The sequence below is a fragment of the Sceloporus undulatus genome, chromosome 8 (assembly GCF_019175285.1).
Source record: "Sceloporus undulatus isolate JIND9_A2432 ecotype Alabama chromosome 8, SceUnd_v1.1, whole genome shotgun sequence".
Taxonomy (NCBI): Eukaryota; Metazoa; Chordata; class Lepidosauria; order Squamata; family Phrynosomatidae; genus Sceloporus; species Sceloporus undulatus.
Genome location: NC_056529.1, coordinates 16,408,016 through 16,417,460, shown reverse-complemented (window position 1 = coordinate 16,417,460; position 9,445 = coordinate 16,408,016). Strand labels below are relative to the sequence as shown.

Below are 9,445 nucleotides of genomic sequence, written 5' to 3'. Positions count from 1 at the left end.
TTTGGAAATAAATGGACTGAAGGAATAGGCCCAGCATTGACAGGAAGCATGGATTCAGGACTTCAAATGCAAACATTATGGCGGGGTAAAAAAACAAGCAACATCTGCAAACAGTAAGTACTTATTTATATTTTATGGAGTGTGTGCTTGGGATTTTTTGACAGGTTTCATTTTTAAAAAGAGGAAGAAAGAGAGAGAGAGAGAGAGAAGGAGAGAAAAAGAAAAAGGGAGGGAGAGAGAGAAGGAGTGCTTATATTGGGCTCAGACAAAGGGGTGAATGTCCCTTTTTAAAAATGCATTATGCCACTGAAAAGCAGTTGAAGGCGGCCGACTGAGCCTCAGGTGAGACAGGGTGACCCCCTCCTAACCTGGTCTAACAAAACACATATGCAGTCCTTGCAATGGAACAGTTTACTGCTACTTTCTCAAGGTCAGGACAAGGCAGACACTGGAGGGCTAGCATTCAGAAAACCTTTTTTTCCCCCTTTCTTTTTTCCACCCTCAGCTGCCAGAAGCGCCTTTGAACTTTTCCCTTTTGAACAAATAGGAAACGAAACTGTGAGGAAACAAGCGCTTGGAATCACAGAGAGGAGGAACACGTACAGAGAGAGAGAGAGAAAGAAAGAGAGGATGGAGGGAGGAGAGAGTAAAAAAATAATAATCATCTAACTTCCGAGCGAAAAAAGTAAGGAAGAGGTTTCGTGTTTAATTTGGAGCTTTACAATTACGTCTTGTGTAGTTCAGAATGGGGGAAGCAGCTTCCCCCCCCCCTTTCCTCTTCTTTGTACAGGTTTGCCTTTTATTTCTATGTTTTTTAAAATTCTATTTGGATTTGTTGTTGTTGTATATATATATATATATATATATATATATATATATATAATCTATCTGTCTAAATAACGAGGAAGACCAGTTGGCAGGTATGTTGCACGGTGTGCGATTAAATATTTAGTGAGCCAATGGTGACTCCCTGGGTAGCAAAAGAAAAGCACAATTACAGGCAGAAAGAAAGCTAGGAACAAACAGAGGAGGGGTGTGTGTGTGTGTGTGTGTGTGTGTGTGTGTGTGTTTTGGCGGAAGGGGGAGAATACAAAGAGAGATAAAGGCAGGCCTTTCATCGGATCTTCCTGTCCAATAATACAGTCAAGCTTGATCCATATGTTTGGCGAGAGGGATAGGAAAAAAAAGAAATCAAAGCGCCACGGCTACCCAAATGTCAATAACTCCAGCAAGGAATATTGTCTAACATTTTCACTTACACTGTTAAGGAATTGCTCACTCAAAGCAATTGGGGAAGGTTCGCTCGATCCTGAAACAAGTCTTGGTTTCCAGGCACACGTGGAAGATCTACGTCTTTTGGCACCGACTTACCTGCTGTAGCCCAGCCTTCCCTTCTTATTTTTATGGCTAATGTAAATAGGGTGTTCCAATCTGAGTCCATGTTTAATTCATGTTGTGTACTGCTTTGAACTCTTCAGATGTAAGTGGCTTATACATGTTTGTAAATAAAAGCAAAATGCATAGAAGGAGAGTGTTGTTCAGTGGTTGGAATGCTGGACTAGGACTCAAGGAAACCAGAGTTCAACTCTCCGGTTAGCCAAAGAAACTCACTGGTTGATCTTGAATAAGTCACTTTCTCTCAGACTCCAGGAAAACAATGACAGACCTCTGAAATAAATCATACCAAGGAAATTTCAGAGCAGGATCACTATAAGACAGAATCAACTTGAAGGCACATAACAACAAAAACATGCACGCACATATGCATATATATTTCTTAGAGTGACTAACACAGCCTTCTCTGCTGTGGCACCTTCAGTGTGGAATACTTTTCCCTTAGAGGTGTGATTAACACCAGTACTGGTATAAAAAGGGATTTTGTAGCACCTTTGAGGATGAGGGGCAAAAGAGACTGGCAACAAGCACTGGGTTGGGGGTGGCATCTGAGTGTGGCATTTAGGGGCTGCGTGCTCTGATGCTACCCCTACGCTACCAGGAAACCACATGGCTGACTGCATGTGTGGCAGCTTTACAGCATTTTGGCGGCATGGCATTTACATGTGCCATGCCTCCAAAACACTGAAATGCCATGAAAACAACAGCAAGGGCCCTTTTTCTGCCCCCAAAAGGAGCGGCATTTTACTGCTTCTTTTGGGGCCAGAAAAATGCTAGATTGGTGCATGGTGTGCAGTTGCCGCAGCCCTGATTTGGCACTCAAAGGGGCAACGTGACACTGCTCCTTTAGGGCCATCTGTTTCAGCCCTAATTTTCCATTAATCTCAAAGGTGCTACAATGTCTCTCTGCATACTGATTTTCCAAAATAACATGGCATACAATTCGTCCCTTGGATCAGCAGGGAATACGTTCCCAGAGTTAAAGTGGAAATGTGGCACTTCTGATAATAGTAAACCCTACTGAAATGAATGACTTCCAGCAGAAGTTGACCATACAGTTGTGCTGGAAGATCTAGAGATTCCTACAGAGCACACCTCTCTAGGCATTTCTAGGTCCGCTAGTGTGACTCTATGGACCTTATCGCACTCACAATTTTAAATGTTATGGGGACTGGAGGAGGACACTCGTGTGCGCGCACGGCCGCCCAAAAACAGATTTTATCGCACACAATTCAGTCCTCCAAGAGGCCCCGTTTCGTCCCCATTGCGCACCCGTTCGCATCCAGTCCTGACGGGCGTGATTTTTGCCTGACGGATTACCTTCTGTCAGCAAAAAATACTACTGTACTGATTTTCTAGACTAACATGGCTATGTCTTTGAATTCTACCAATACAGGGGTCATTCTGGGACTAAATCAAACAATGGCTTTGTAATGAAGCTCTGGAGGTCTAACTGGTTTTATACAAATTTGTGCATTGTGTGTGTGTGTGCATGTACCTTCAAGTCACTTTGTCAGCTTCTGGTGACCCTAGTAATTTCACAGGGTTTGCTCAGGTAAGGAATAAACAGAGCTGGTTCTGCTAATTCTTTCCTCGGTACCCTCCAACATTTCAGAGATGAAAACCAGGACACATGTCACCAAGCAACATCAAAGTATGGTCAAGATCGCCAAGTTAGAAGAGGTTGCAGGAGATTACTTTTGCTACTGATTTTGATTGTCATGTTTTAACTTGTCCAATTGTTTAATAGGCTTTTAGGCTTTTTAATATATTTGCTACTGTTCTATATTGTTGGTTAAACCGATTTTATTGTATGCTGCCCTTAGATTGCATGATATAAGGCAGGAGATAAATATTCCAATAAAAAAAATTACACACATACACACACATGCCAAGGAACAAGGCATACTTGTGTGGAGTCTGTAACACAGTAATGCTGTGGTTGTCTCCTACTATCGTGGAAGGAAACGGACACCTTGATGAAAATGAGTCCTTCGTCATACTTCTCATGTTTCCTTTTTCAACAAATAGACAGTGCTGGGGGCGACTTCCTGGTCAGCTTGATCTAAAGGCACATTCGCCACCAAGGCAGGGAACCAGAGACATCCCAGCTTTTTTATCATCACTGACATTCCCCTAATCCTCCACAAATGACCCTAGGATTGGCTCACAAGAAAAATGGAACAGACTAATCATTTGACCTTGCTCTCAACACAACTGTGTATCGCATGTCATGCGCATCATTTTGTCTGCACACCTCTGCCACCTGCCCGCTTTTGGAGAGTCTATTCTTCCACCTTCACCTCTAAACAACCCATTTATTTCATCTTAGAAGAATGTCGAGAAAAATGTACTTTGCCGCCTGCTGGGAAATCATTTCTATTTATAATAGGCAGTACATTGTAGAGCTTGGAAAAGTTGTCCTTTTGGACTAATAATAATAATAATAATAATAATAATAATAATAATAATTTATTTATATCCCGCCCCTATTACATATAGTCCGCTCTCCATATCCACAGATTCATTATCCAAATGTCCAAGCATCTGTGGCTTGAAAATGTTAAAAATAATAATAATAAATTTAAAAAAACAAACTTTGATTTTGCCATTTTATATAAGGGACACCATTTTACTATCCAATGAACTTGAACTTCCACAGATTTTGGTATCCACTGGGAGTCTTGGAACCAAACCTTAGCAGATGTCAAGGGCCCACTGTATTACAAAATATATTACTTTAAAAGTGGTATCGTATATACTCAACTATAGGTCGACCTCAAGGGCAAGTTTTGGGGCCAAAATTATGATTTTTGCTACGACCCATGGATAAGTCAAAGGTAAAACTTAGGGGCATATAGCAAAGGCTCTAAAAGATGAAGCAAAGCAATACATTGTCAAAGAACTTACAAAATTCCAGCAGACATAACTCTTTGTGCTTACTCTTAGGACTGGATGGATGAGAGAGTAGAGGGGCTCAGTGCTTCTCATATTATGCTCTTGTTTTTCACCAGGAGATGGTTCCTTCTTTTAAATAAGAGTTAAGATACAGTACTTACATTGATAAGTCAACCACTGATAAGTCAATTCAGGTTTTTTGGGTCAATTTTTTAACCTAAATTTCTCGACTTATACATGAGTAGATAACAATAATTATGATGCATCTGGAGTGTTAGGGAAAAGGTATGGGAACCTGCATATCATGGTTAACTATGTACTGATTCAGCCTAGAGATTCTCTTGTCCAGTAGTAACTAGGAGGTTCTCATTACACTGGATACTTTTGTTCTAATGGCTGGAAACACCATTAAAAGCGCTATGATTTGGGCCCATAGCAAGCTCTGACAGCATATGGGACATCCAACTTGCTGACCTTACACAGGTCCAAGTCCAGTCATTGCAAGGCACCAGAAAAGTTGCCAATGGCATGACCTCCTTAAGTGGGACATCACCCAGGTGATGGTGTCAAGGTAACTAGCAATACCCTTCCACTCCTCTTGACCTACATCAGGGCTAACAATAGGATCCTTCTGGGAACTTTCATCCAGTTCCAGGGATGTCTTACCAGAAAGATAATGGGAAACAACAATGTCAGAATAATCAGATTTGCAAATTAATCCTCTATTTGCTTTCCAGTGACCAGTCACAAAACAAATCATGGTAATTGCAAGGTACACATGTGAGGCAAATCACATGCTATGACAAGCAAATGTCTATGACCCCAGTATTAGTATACTATTAATCTATAACAATAAATAGAGGTATTAGCATACTATTTTATATTTTGTTACAGTCAACAGGTATTAAAGAAGTCGAATTTTAATGGAACTGAATGAGTCATGCCAAGCAGCATAAATTCTTCAGTGTATCAGCAGCTTAAGACACATATGGCCCAAGAACATCAAGTATGGTCAAATTGGCAAAAGGTATTAATGAGGAAGAACATACAAGTTAGGAGAGAACAAGTTAGCAGTTTGCCTTTGCCTCAGTCTACTGGGAAGGACAAAATTCTGCTCCTCTTTTCCTCTCCTCATTTCCAAGTTGATGGAGCATAGACTAATTTTGCACGTATATGAACTCATTTTGCAGCAACTGAAGTGAGCTGAGAACAAAGGAGGAAAGTGATAAGAGTGCAAAGGAAGTGAGATATTTGAAAAGCAGCTGAAAAAGTGGAACTGCAGCGGATTAATCAGGAATGTTCCTGCAAAATCAAGACAGATATAAGGTATGTATCAGATGCTCCTTTACCTTTCCTAGACACAAAATGCTTCCTATTGGAGGACTGCATTGTAACATTTGCCTCCCACTTAATGAGAGGAAACAGATCAGACAGCTAAAGAGCTCTCATGGAATATTTAATGGGGGAAATGTCACCATTCCCCTTCCCTTTAAAAGGGAAAATATGGTTCCCGAATGACTGAGAGTCCCACTGAGTCACTAACAGTAAACAGCCACAGAAATCAAAAAGTCACAAGGGTGCAACTGTCATTAGTATGTAAATTTTTAAAAGCTCGCTCAAAACTATCAATATTTCCCACTTAATTTATTACTCTATGAAGATGGATGATAGGAAAGTGAAACATTAATTGTCAATGCTCTCCTTTTTTTAACCACAAAAAAATGGTGATGAAGAAAATACTCAAGGACGACAACGTCAAAACGCACCGTCTCAAAATTAATTATTGTATTTCCGTTTTTTCTCTGCGTCTCTTTTTTTACAACTGCAGCTGCTTGTTCAGTTCAATCTGATTTGATTGCTTTCTTTTTTTAAATGAAGAAAGGGGATAGACCATTTATGTAAAGAGCCATTTTAACATTGATTAGATGTAAAGGCAGGTTAGCATTTTTACAGTATTGACAGAAAGCCATTAACAGAGCAGCCTCTGGACATGGTCACTGAAAGTTAATCGAAGGGAATAGTAATTCAGCAGTGCTTTGCATGACAATCATACACGCCGAATATATCTCCATCATGGGGCTAGACTAGTAAGTGATCTCTACTACACATGGAACTATCTGTTCTTGAATTCATCGAATTCATTGCGTAATTCCATATAAGTTGTCTCTTTTAAAGTTAAACAAGTTTGATGCAGTGTTCTTGTGGTCATCTCTGTTTATTGCTAAAATATTTAGGGATTTTGGTCATATCTATTTATTGCTATAAACTTCAGCTCACACCTGACTCTTTAATTTCAAGTTTATTCCATTTCATTTATGAAATTTAAAATAGTAAATCTTAGGTATCAAACCAAATGAAATTCTTACCCATCTACATTGGTTGAACTCTGTGTTGTTGTTGTTAAATGGCCATAAAATCAGCATCGACTTATAGCAACTCCAGGAATGAGAGGCCTCCAAGAGCTACAGGCTCCTGCTACACTGCAGAAATAACACAGTCCGAGACCACTTTAACTTCCATGGCTCAATGCTATATAGTTCTGTGAAACATTTAGCCTCCCTAGTCAGAGAGCTCGGGTGTCACAACAAACTACACTTCCCAGAATTCCACAGGATTGGGCCATGGAGGTTAAAGTAATGTGAAACAGGATTATTTCTGCAGTGTGGATGCAGCCACAGTGGTGTCAAACTGCTTTATTTCTGCAGTGTGTCAGTCACCCAGAGGCTTGCTAAGATCTTCCAGACTCAAGCTGTGGCTTCATGGAATGAGATGGAGGCTGTACAGACCAGCATCAAAGGCCAGCATTGGGGTGGAGTGGGGTGTGACATCTGCATGATGCATGCCCTGACTCCACCCTGATGCCATGATGCTGCACACCCCACCACAAAGCGGGTGGCGTCACAGCATTCCTCTGGCGCTGCGTCCAGATGATGCAGTGCCAAAGGAGTACTACAAAGCCACAGTGCCAGTGGCTACAGCACCCTTTCCACAGCGCAAAAAGAGCCACTTTTTGCAGGTCATTTTTGCGCCACCAAAAGGCCAGATCGGGGCCGTAGCGTGTAGTTGCCATGGCCCTGATCCAGTGAAGAAAGAGGTGGCTGCAGGCTGTCCCTTAGGGGCATCTGTTCAGCCTCTTAGTGTGGTGTAGTGGTTTGAGTGTTGGCTTACATCTCTGGACATCAGGGTTCAAATCCCCACTTGGCCATGGAAACCCACTGGGTGGCCTTGGACAAGTCACAGTCTCCCAGCCTCAGAGGAAGGTATGGGCAAACCTCCACAGAACAAACCTTCCCAGGAAAACCTCATGATAGGGTCACCATAAGTCAGAGATAACTTGAAGGCACACAACAACAACAAACACCAAGAACATACATAAGCATTTATGGAACAACATTATTTTTCTTCCCCTCACAGTTCTTTGGATCCAGTTTGCTTCTGTTGCAAACAGTAACTTCAGCCTTCCAGCTTGAGATTTGTTTCTGATACCAATGCAAAACACGTCCTCTGGCACATTTGCTTTGGTCCAGTGTGATGAGCTTTAGCATTGTTTACGAGAAGAGTCAATTGCCCTGCTCTCTGGATGCAATTTCAGCCATGAATGCTTTTTTCTTAAAGCAAAGTGAGGTGGGAGAAGTGGCCTGACAAACATCTCCATTGCTGAAGTGAGAAACCGTTCAATCTGAACTTTGAATATGGGATGCCTGCTAAAAGCCTGGTGTGAAGAAGGAAAAAACAACTCTTCTATCTTATATTTAAAGGAAATCAAGATGAAAACAGCAAAGATGCTAAAAGCGGCAGCATACAAGCCCAGAGATGCTTATCAAAGGTCAACCCAACTTGTGGATGCTTGATGAAACAAACTCCTAAGCATTTCATAACTAGTAGAAGCCTGCAGAGAAAGTATTCGCTGGTTGGTTCCAATCAGTACCAGGAAGTCAGACCCTCCCAGATCAGCTTCTTGGTAGCCATGTCTCTGTTTTTCTGTTGCTATCTTGTTAGTTCAGGTCCTTGCTTGGCAAACCATGAACTGATTCGGGAGTGACCAACTGAGTCCTTTTGTATATTGTTGGACTGCAATTCCCACCAGAGCTAGTGATGAAGAATGCTGGGAGTTAGCAGTCCAACACCAGCATGAGATCCAATATTTAACAGGTGCAGACTGGGACACACATGTGGCCAAGCAACATCAAAGTGAGGTCAAGATGGTAAAAGTTATTACTGAAGAGGAACAGTAGAGATCTGTCCTAATACTACTTTTGATGCCTTTAAGAAGGCTGTCAGGATGAATCTTTTCCGGCAGGCCTTCCCTAACTGACCATTGGTTCTGTCTTTCATTCAGGCTGCTGCCACACTGCAGAATTAATGCAGTTTCACACCACTCCAACATGTTATGGAATCCTGAGATTTGTAGTTTGTTATGTCACCAGCGCTCTCTGACAGAGAAGGTGAAACATCTCACAAAACCACAAATCCCTGAATTCCATAGCATTGAGCCAGGGCAGTTAAAGTGGTGCCAAACTGCATTAATTCTCCAGTGCAGATGCAGCCCCTGTCTCCTTCAGTATATCGTAGGACTCAATATCTATTGTCCCACAAGGTTAAGCCTCTCTGTTGGGCTTATGGCATGCTTTCATTCCCAACTAAATTGGCAACTTCCCATTCTTTAGTATCTCTCAGTCGCATGTTCTATATATTTAAACCAACTCAGCCAGTCAGTGCCAGAGACTTGACTGCCACAAGGATGAAGCAATATAGATCTTCTCTAACAGGCCTGTTTCTCTAGGAAAAAAACAAATTAATCTTTTCTTCTCCTGGTCTGTATCTCCACACGCACGCACACACACACACACCCCTTCCCAAATATTCAAAATATTTATTCAGCGTCCCTTATGGAATCAATGAGCCAGGCTTGAAGTTATTTGACATCTCAATTACTCTCAGGCCAATATAGAAAGCTATTTGGTGAGTGTCAATCAAAAGATCACAGGCATCTCTGACACCTTGGTGCAGAATCACTGAAGGGGGAACTCAGGGTCCGTCACGTCGTAATGTAAAATATCACTGATTATGAAAGCCATTCTCATAAAGGGCCCCTTCCCTCCCACACCTGGAAAAGCATTTCAAAGTTTATTAAAAATGATAACCATAAAGA

The 9,445-nt window shown here is 41.5% G+C and overlaps 1 long non-coding RNA gene across 1 annotated transcript; it reads left to right on the top strand.

Annotated features, from left to right (window-relative positions):
* Nucleotides 1-536: 536 nt before the first annotated feature.
* Nucleotides 537-7,784, top strand: LOC121914769. The gene is made up of 3 exons (XR_006100581.1): nucleotides 537-685; nucleotides 5,484-5,619; nucleotides 7,708-7,784. It is a non-coding gene; the product is annotated as an uncharacterized LOC121914769 (long non-coding RNA).
* Nucleotides 7,785-9,445: the final 1,661 nt, after the last annotated feature.